This window comes from Schistocerca cancellata, chromosome 4 (assembly GCF_023864275.1).
Source record: "Schistocerca cancellata isolate TAMUIC-IGC-003103 chromosome 4, iqSchCanc2.1, whole genome shotgun sequence".
In the NCBI taxonomy this organism is placed as follows: domain Eukaryota; kingdom Metazoa; phylum Arthropoda; class Insecta; order Orthoptera; family Acrididae; genus Schistocerca; species Schistocerca cancellata.
The window spans coordinates 316,431,131-316,440,276 of NC_064629.1; positions in this window are offsets into that span (position 1 = coordinate 316,431,131).

The window sequence follows — 9,146 nt, forward strand, 5'->3', positions numbered from 1 at the left end:
CGTGTGAAACCCAACTCGCTTTATTTGTTCATGAGACCCAGAAAATATTAGATACAGGCTCCCAGGTAGATGCCATTTTCCTTGACTTTCGGAAGGCGTTCGATACAGTTCCGCACTGTCGCCTGATAAACAAAGTAAGAGCCTACGGAATATCAGACCAGCTGTGTGGCTGGATTGAAGAGTTTTTAGCAAACAGAACACAGCATGTTGTTCTCAATGGAGAGACATCTACAGACGTTAAAGTAACCTCTGGCGTGCCACAGGGGAGTGTTATGGGACCATTGCTTTTCACAATATATATAAATGACCTAGTAGATAGTGTCGGAAGTTCCATGCGGCTTTTCGCGGATGATGCTGTAGTATACAGAGAAGTTGCAGCATTAGAAAATTGTAGCGAAATGCAGGAAGATCTGCAGCGGATAGGCACTTGGTGCAGGGAGTGGCAACTGACCCTTAACATAGACAAATGTAATGTATTGCGAATACATAGAAAGAAGGATCCTTTATTGTATGATTATATGATAGCGGAACAAACACTGGTAGCAGTTACTTCTGTAAAGTATCTGGGAGTATGCGTGCGGAACGATTTGAAGTGGAATGATCATATAAAATTAATTGTTGGTAAGGCGGGTACCAGGTTGAGATTCATTGGGAGAGTCCTTAGAAAATGTAGTCCATCAACAAAGGAGGTGGCTTACAAAACACTCGTTCGACCTATACTTGAGTATTGCTCATCAGTGTGGGATCCGTACCAGATCGGGTTGACGGAGGAGATAGAGAAGATCCAAAGAAGAGCGGCGCGTTTCGTCACAGGGTTATTTGGTAACCGTGATAGCGTTACGGAGATGTTTAACAAACTCAAGTGGCAGACTCTGCAAGAGAGGCGCTCTGCATCGCGGTGTAGCTTGCTCGCCAGGTTTCGAGAGGGTGCGTTTCTGGATGAGGTATCGAATATATTGCTTCCCCCTACTTATACCTCCCGAGGAGATCACGAATGTAAAATTAGAGAGATTAGAGCGCGCACAGAGGCTTTCAGACAGTCGTTCTTCCCGCGAACCATACGCGACTGGAACAGGAAAGGGAGATAATGACAGTGGCACGTAAAGTGCCCTCCGCCACACACCGTTGGGTGGCTTGCGGAGTATAAATGTAGATGTAGATGTAGAAAGGGGGCAGAGGAAAGAGCTCGTTTCTCATGGCCTCCATGTTACGACACTATGCGATTTTTGCCTTTGGGTTTCATAAACGATCATGTGTATGTATCTACGCTGTTAGCTGACATTACAGCAGTGAAGATTTGGCAGGACTAGAAACTAGACTAATTTTTGTTTAATTTGAGGTGAAAATATTTTTCTATATTTTTGAGCTGCATGCAGGCAAGAGAAAGATTTTTTACACGCTGCGTCAGTTTGTTCTACCCCGTTCAGATGCTCATCCAAAACTAAGCCGAGATCTTTTGCTGACCTTTGATAGGCTAGTAGAATACCTTCAGGAAGTAGTGGAGGAAACTTTTCTCGAATATGTCAGCAACCGATCGACTTTCAGTGTGATATGAGGATAACCAGTGTCTTCCTAGGATTTAGTTCAGGACCCAAGTTTTGTGTACATCGTGATACTAAACAAAGGTCGTCATTAATGCTTGACACATGGGCTGCAAAGTTCTTCGGGCTGGCGCTTCCATACGACTGAACGTTACCAGCATATAATGCACAGCTAGACAAATGGAAAACAAATAAGATATCATTGGTACGTGGGGATAAAAGCCGTGTACCTAGGACTGAACTCTGGGAGACTCCAGAGAGTACATGTTCTGTGATGATTTCCCTAACCCACAGACGACTCTGACTTCTGTCTCCAAATTATCTCTCAAAGCACAGCATTGTACTGTTTGGAAAATGCATCTGCTTCATTTTAATCACAAAAAAAACGTCGAAATCGACAGCATCAAAAGCCTTGCTGCAGTCAGTCAGTGTTAAATGGTCGCTTCACGCCTGTCCTTGGTATGTTTGATGTCGTCAGCCACTTAGATTAATTCAGTTACTGTGATTTGGTTGTTTCGCAAGCCTAGTTGACAGCTATCGCGGATAATATAGGTTTCAAGGTAATCCGTCAGATGTTCATACTCTCTGTATTCCAAGGCCTTAGATATGTCGGGTAATATGCTGATAGACCTATAGTCGCCTAGTGTTTTCGGATGAACATACTTGGCTTTTGGTCGCATTAAGCTTAGCTTACACTCAGTAGGATATGTACCGTTAACAAGAGGGGGACAAGACGTCTGTGAGAACTGGAATAATTATATCAGTAGCGTTTTTAATCGTGCCTATGCTCGCTCCACCATTACCTATTGTTTCATAAGGGATTCTCACGACTGCTTTCCGCACTGTGTTTCCAGAAACATGTATAATTTCTTTCCCTATTCCGTGGTAAGTTAACAGCAGTTTTATTTCATTTCATTGTGTTTTATTGTACATATTGCTATTAGCAAATGAATCAGAGCTAGGTACTGTGCTGGAGAGAGATAACACCTGCAGCCTCGATGAATTGAGTAGTTCGACATGTTGGTTTTCTGAAAGTCATCAGACCAGGTCTGGCCAACAGCCTGGCAGCCGAGCGCAGAGAGATTAGAGCCCACACAGAGGCATACCACAATATTTCTTTCCATGAACAGTACGAGACTGGAATAGAAGGGAGAACCGATAGAGGTACTCAAAGTACCCTCCGCCACACACCGTCAGGTGGTTTGCGGAGTATGGATGTAGATGTAGATGGTCAAGAAACACGATGTTACCGAGTTTGAACACGGCCAGATCAATGGTGTCACACCCATGGGGCACGCGATCGGGAGGGAAGTGGGCTTTTCACGTGCCACCTTATATCGAGAGTACTTTGGTTAGGGAAGAAACCACTTGCATCAGTTAACTGTCGTGGAGAACATGTTGTTGACGACAGGGGCCGCCATCACAGCCATAGATTGTAATTTTAGATGGCCAGGCCATACTGCCAAAAATTGGTCACGAAATTAGTGAGAAGCTACCGGTGAGTTGTCATTCCTCCCAAGACCAGAGGCCAATGCGACACATGCATACTTTTATTCACCTGCCATCACAGGACATAGATACAATCCTCGACACAGGGGTATTCACAGTGGACGCTTTGAGCATGGAAAAAGCCTACTAAGACTGAAGAGTCGCTACACAAACCGATGGAAGTTTACGAAGTGCATCGAAAACCACATGAGGCGACCCATTCCTCTTGCCGACAGGAATCCATTCAGGTAGGCGGCGGAGGTATTCTCGTGCTCAAAGGACGATATGGGATCCCAGATATATCCGCTATCGATACAAGAAGCTACTGCCCGACAGTGTGCACATGTTCACATCGCAATTTACATGTACTTTTAGCAAAGCTTGATCGACTCCATCGCTCGTGAATTAAATCAGAGTACTTCGTGGACCATTCCACAGACATGATGATGCTTGTACAGCTCCACTACGTCACCTCAGTCCAAAGCCATTGTGAACATATGGGGTGCCATCAAGCGAAATATGTGCGCCTTGGACTACTTTCTAACTGGAAATAGTAACTTGTCAGTCGGCATCTGAACATAGCAGTGCATAAAAGGAAATATGTACAGTCGTAAAACTTAAAGAACAGACCCGCCCGGACAGCCACGTGCGTTGTCATGCCACTTCTTGGGATTCGTAGAGGAGTGCCACCCTGAACACAATGCTCCTTCTAGATTAACGACGAGTGACAGTGTGCTGGCCAGCCGAGATGGGCTTTTACGCGGTTTCCCAAATCCGACTAGGTGAATGGCGGACTGGTTCCTACATCCCGCCGGCCGAAGTGGCCGTGCGGTTAAAGGCGCTGCAGTCTGGAACCGAAAGACCGCTACGGTCGCAGGATCGAATCCTGCCTCGGGCATGGATGTTTGTGATGTCCTTAGGTTAGTTAGGTTTAACTAGTTCTAAGTTCTAGGGGACTAATGACCTCAGCAGTTGAGTCCCATAGTGCTCAGAGCCATTTGAACCAACCTATATCCCGCCTCGGTTACACGGCTCGTAAACATTTAGAAAACGTTTCCACACTTTCATCATGGGACATCAAGAGACTGACACAGGTGGGTTAAGCATATTCTGTCCCAGAAGGGGGGGGGGAGGAGGGGTGAGAGGAAAAGGAGGAGTATCGACAGGAAGGGCATCCGGGCACCCTCTACCACTTACATTACTAAATCTAGATTTACGTGATGACCCCCGAAATTAAGGGATAAAGCGAGAAAAAGGAAAAAGGATGCGGGGGTGTTTCATTGATGCAGATGAGTAATGATCTGTGGATGAATAAAGCTACCCTCTATAAATTCCTTATTTTTACTTTGAATATGTCTGCCCTTAGTCTTCACAAATTTAAGAGCTATGTAGCTTCCTCACTGCTGCGTGGGACAATGGATATGAAGTAACACTTACAACGTGAATTTAAGTTGTAATATTGTAGTTCTAGCTCCGAAGTACATAGAACTTAATTATCAAAGTCGAATATCATCTTCTCCTGTATCCAAATAATTACTCTGTAATTCATAGTTAAGTGACTGGTAGGGGATTCATCAGGCTACTTTCAAGCTATTTGTCAACCTTTCCAGTCTCGAACAGCATACGGGAAATTCGAACACTTAAAACTTTCCGTGAGAGCGCTGATCCCTTATATTTTATTATGATGATCATTTCTCCCCATATAGGTAGGCGCAAAACAAATATTTTCACACTCTGAGGAGAACGATGGCGACTGAAATTTCATGAAAAGATTTTGCCGGAACGAAAAACGCCTATGTTTTAATCTTCATAATATGACGACAGTGAGACGTAGTCCGCAGCATAGATATAAGAATGAGAAATTTCATCTGCAGACGTTACCTCATTTAAGTGAAACTTGCTTGGGTGCTTGGGTGCTAGCTGTAATAGTGTAATCCTCGTTTTATCGTCCCTTGTGGATCTCCTTAAGCTCCACTTGTAACTTGAATGATTTTATAGCCGATGTTGATGTTCATTGACCCAACATATTCCACATAAAGATGGAATTTTTTGTTTGGAAATTCATACTGTTTTAAAATAAATGTGTTAATAAGCAGCAGCCTTCGGAGAATTTTACTCCTTCAAAGAACACTAATATGTTGTGACTGGATACAGTACACCGTTAGTGAGGAATTGCTAAGTTAAATGCTTCGTTATCGTCATTTGTAGCAATCCTACTTTACACATAGTGACTGTAATTGCTTTCTGCACAGCATATGTACAATTTTCTTTTGGTATTTTCTCCAATGTGATATTTTAACTAATCCACAGGGATATGTCACTTGATCAACGTCATTAACAATAATAAGGAAATAAGGATGGGTCCATCTTTCTGCATGTACACAAAATATTGTTTTGTTTCATAACGTAAACAGTTTTCACCGTGGTTGTGGCTTACTCAATGGGTTTTTCATTTATTTTCTGAAATACATAAATACAGCTTACTTTTAAGTTAAGGAATATGATACATTAAATTTTGTCATGTAAACTGTATGTGAACTTTACATATTATTTTGCATTGCATGTGTGCTGTGGCAGCCAACAAAAATGAGCCACCGGTCTAAATTAGTACACCATTAAAGTTGGCAGCCACAATACATACACAATGTAAAATAAAAGGTAAAGTGCACATACAATTTAAGTGATAACAAAATCTGATGTATTATATTCTTTAACCTAAAATTAAGCAGTATATAAGTATTTCAGCAAAGTGATAACAATAAAACGCTGAGGATGCCACAACTGTGGTGAAACATGTTCGAGTGTCAAAAAAAAAAATAGTAATGCTCGTATTTGCAAAAAGGCAGATACATCAGTAATTCATTACTATTTTTCTGCAAGCACGGGAATTGAGCTACAAACTCCAATATGATAGTCAGTATAAATATAAGTTTATTTACAGAGACCAGCACTTTAATTGAGAAAACGTAACACGAGAACAAACTGTCATGAAAACCGGAATAAAGTTCAGAAATCTGCCTTCGTTGTAGGGCGTTACAGGTAGTTATGATACGAAGCGCCAGTAAGACATGTAGCGTTTGCAACAGACGATTACCTTGGAGAGGGACGGCAGTCCGTGCCCTGGGAGGAATAGCAATGGTGCCCCAGATAGTCGGTACGTGCCGTGATGTAACGGCGCCAGCCTTGTGCCCTAGGCCACACATAATCGCAAGGCCAGCCGCACCAGGAAACAAAACACGCCGTGACGAGCGTGCGCCTACCACAAACACTGGTGCTGCTCCGCGGGCGAAAAAGCAAGAATTACACCATAACAATGAGGAACCGACTGTCTGTAGCACGCAGATTGGCTATACGCGATAATTATTAAAAGAGAAACAATGATTGCAGTCGCCCTGTTAATACAGTGATTATTAGAAAGACGGATGGAAAGAAGCAGAAGTCTCACTGACAGCGATATCACTCGATATGGAAAATTAGCTCGTTTTTCGTATATACTTGCAGTTTTCCGAAAAATTTCATGAAAATCGTAATGGCAGGATGGGAAACTACCCAGAACTTCTCTAATACGAAACTAGTGGCTCAAGACCACGTCACATTGGTCTGTAGTCTCATTACAGGCGGAGCAGTATCCCAGATGACTAGGGAACGAGAAACGCGGTTTTAGCCATAACCAAGGAACAGTTAAAGTACGAATTTTTGGCAATCTCAGATAGCTGTACGGGGTTGTGGACAGCCGTTCACCCTGAGGGGAACTTCATTGTTTTATAATCAGTCCTTCATTTCATTCTCTACCAATTTCATAGGTTACGAGCTGCTCCAAACAGAAGAGAAATAAATCACAACAGATTTCCGGCTATATTCCTAGTTTATTTTTTAAATCTTTGGAATTAACATTATTTTATTTACAATAACGTGGAATAGAATTTATAGGGGCAGGAAGAACATTTGGCCACAGGGCTAAAATAAAAAGAGAACTTCCGAAATCATAAAATAGGCAGACCCCATGTGACGGTAACGCTAGGAAAGAAAGAAATTGATACAGGGTGTTTCCGTAAGAGCGTGCAAAACAGGAAATTGGAATAGAGATCACATAAACATCATTCCCCCACTTTTACTGCGCATGAAAACCACACATTGCATGTTGTACCACCATACATCGAGACCTTCAGAGGTGGTGGTTCAGACTGCTGTACACACCGGTACCTCTAATAATAGCAGCACGTCCTCTTGCATTGATGCATACCTGTATTCGTCGTGGCATACTATCCACAAGTTCATCAAGGTACTGTTGGTCCAAATTGTCCCACTCCTCAATGGCGATTAGGCGTCGATCCCTCAGAGTAGTTGGTGGGTGACGTCGTCCGTAAACAGACCTTTTCAGTCTATCCCACGTATGTCCGGTAGGGTCCATGTCTGGAGAACATGCTGGCCACTCTATTTGAGACATGTCATTATCCTGAAGAAAGTCATTCACAAGATGTGTATGATGCGGGTGCGAATTGTCCATGAAGACGAATGCCTCGCCAATATTCTGCTGATATGGCTGCATTATTGGTCGGAGGATGGCATTCACGTCTCGTACAGCCATTGCAGCGCTTTCCATGACCACCAGTGGCGTATGTCGGACCCACATAATGCCACCCTAAAGCAGCAGGGAACCTCCATCTGACTGCACAAGCTGGACAGTGTGTCTAAAACGTTCAGCCTGACCGGATTGCCTCCAAACACGTCACCGACGATTGTCTAGTTGAAGGCATATGCGACACTCATCGGTGATGAGAACGTGATGCCAATCCTGAGCGGTCCATTTGGCATGTTGTTGTACTCATCTGTACTGTGCTGCATGGTGTCGTGGTTTCGAAGATGGACCTCTCCATGGATGTCGGGAGTGAAGATGCGCATCATGCAGCCTATTGCGCACAGATTGAGTCGTAAGACGACGTCCTGTGGCTGCACGAAAAACATTATTCAGCATGATGGCGTTGCTATCAGGTTTCCTCCGAGCCATAATCCGTAGTTAGCGGTCATCCACTGCAGTAGTAGCCCTAGGGCGACCTGAGTGAGGCAATTAACCTGCCTCTCTGTATTTCCTCCGTGTCCAAAAAACATCGCTTTCGTTCACTCTGACACGACTGGATACTGCCCTTGTTGAGAGCCCTTCCTGGCACAAAGTAACAATGTGGACGCGATGGAACCGCGGTACTGGCCGTCTAGGCATGGTTGAACTACAGACAACACGAGCTGTGTACCTCCTTCCTGGTGGAATGACTGGAACTGATCAGCTGTCGGACCCCCTCCATCTCATAGGCGCTACTCATGCATGGTTGTTAATGTCTTTGGGTGCGTTTAGTAACATCTCTGAACAGTCAAAGGAACTGTGTCTGTGATACAATATCCAGTCAACGTCCATCTTCAGGAGTTCTGGGAACTGGAATGATGCAAAACTTTTTTTGATGTGCGTAGTAATGGTGGTGCAGAAGTGCTCACTAAATTATCAGAGCTCAAAAAACATAAATCTTATATCATTTCAAAAGCTGAAATTTTACCAAGTAAATGTGGTGAAAAACGTTTATTACTTTTAGACAATAAATATAAAATTACTCTAGCAGCACGTTATAATAAAATCTGAATGTCCCACTCATGTTATTGAATTTGAATAAATATTAAAATTTTTAAGTTTTTTTAATTAAATGAAAATTTCGTTTTGTGGGCGTAGGTAAATTTTTAGTGAGGGATACTACTAAATTAGAATCTTGGTTTATAATCTGGAATTTTTAATCGAAATGTTCCTTGAGACATTGTCGACATCAATATCCTACTCTTATAATCTTTGGTCTTCACTACAAAAGTCAAATTTCGTTATCAGCAGGCAGTACCAGCGTACTGATTTCAGTATGAAGGCACTTGATGCCTTGTAACTCATTTTTTCAGGTTGGAAGCAGATGGTTTTTGTCAGCACAATATCCTGTCTTTTGCATTCTGTATTTCTTCAGTTCTTTTACAAGAAAGGGTCCAGAATTCTTCATTGGTGTTGGCAGTCATACCCTCGATAGATATAGTTTTGGGATTGATAGCGAAATTCACTCCTTTTTGAAGGACAGGTCATTCCTCTAAGGT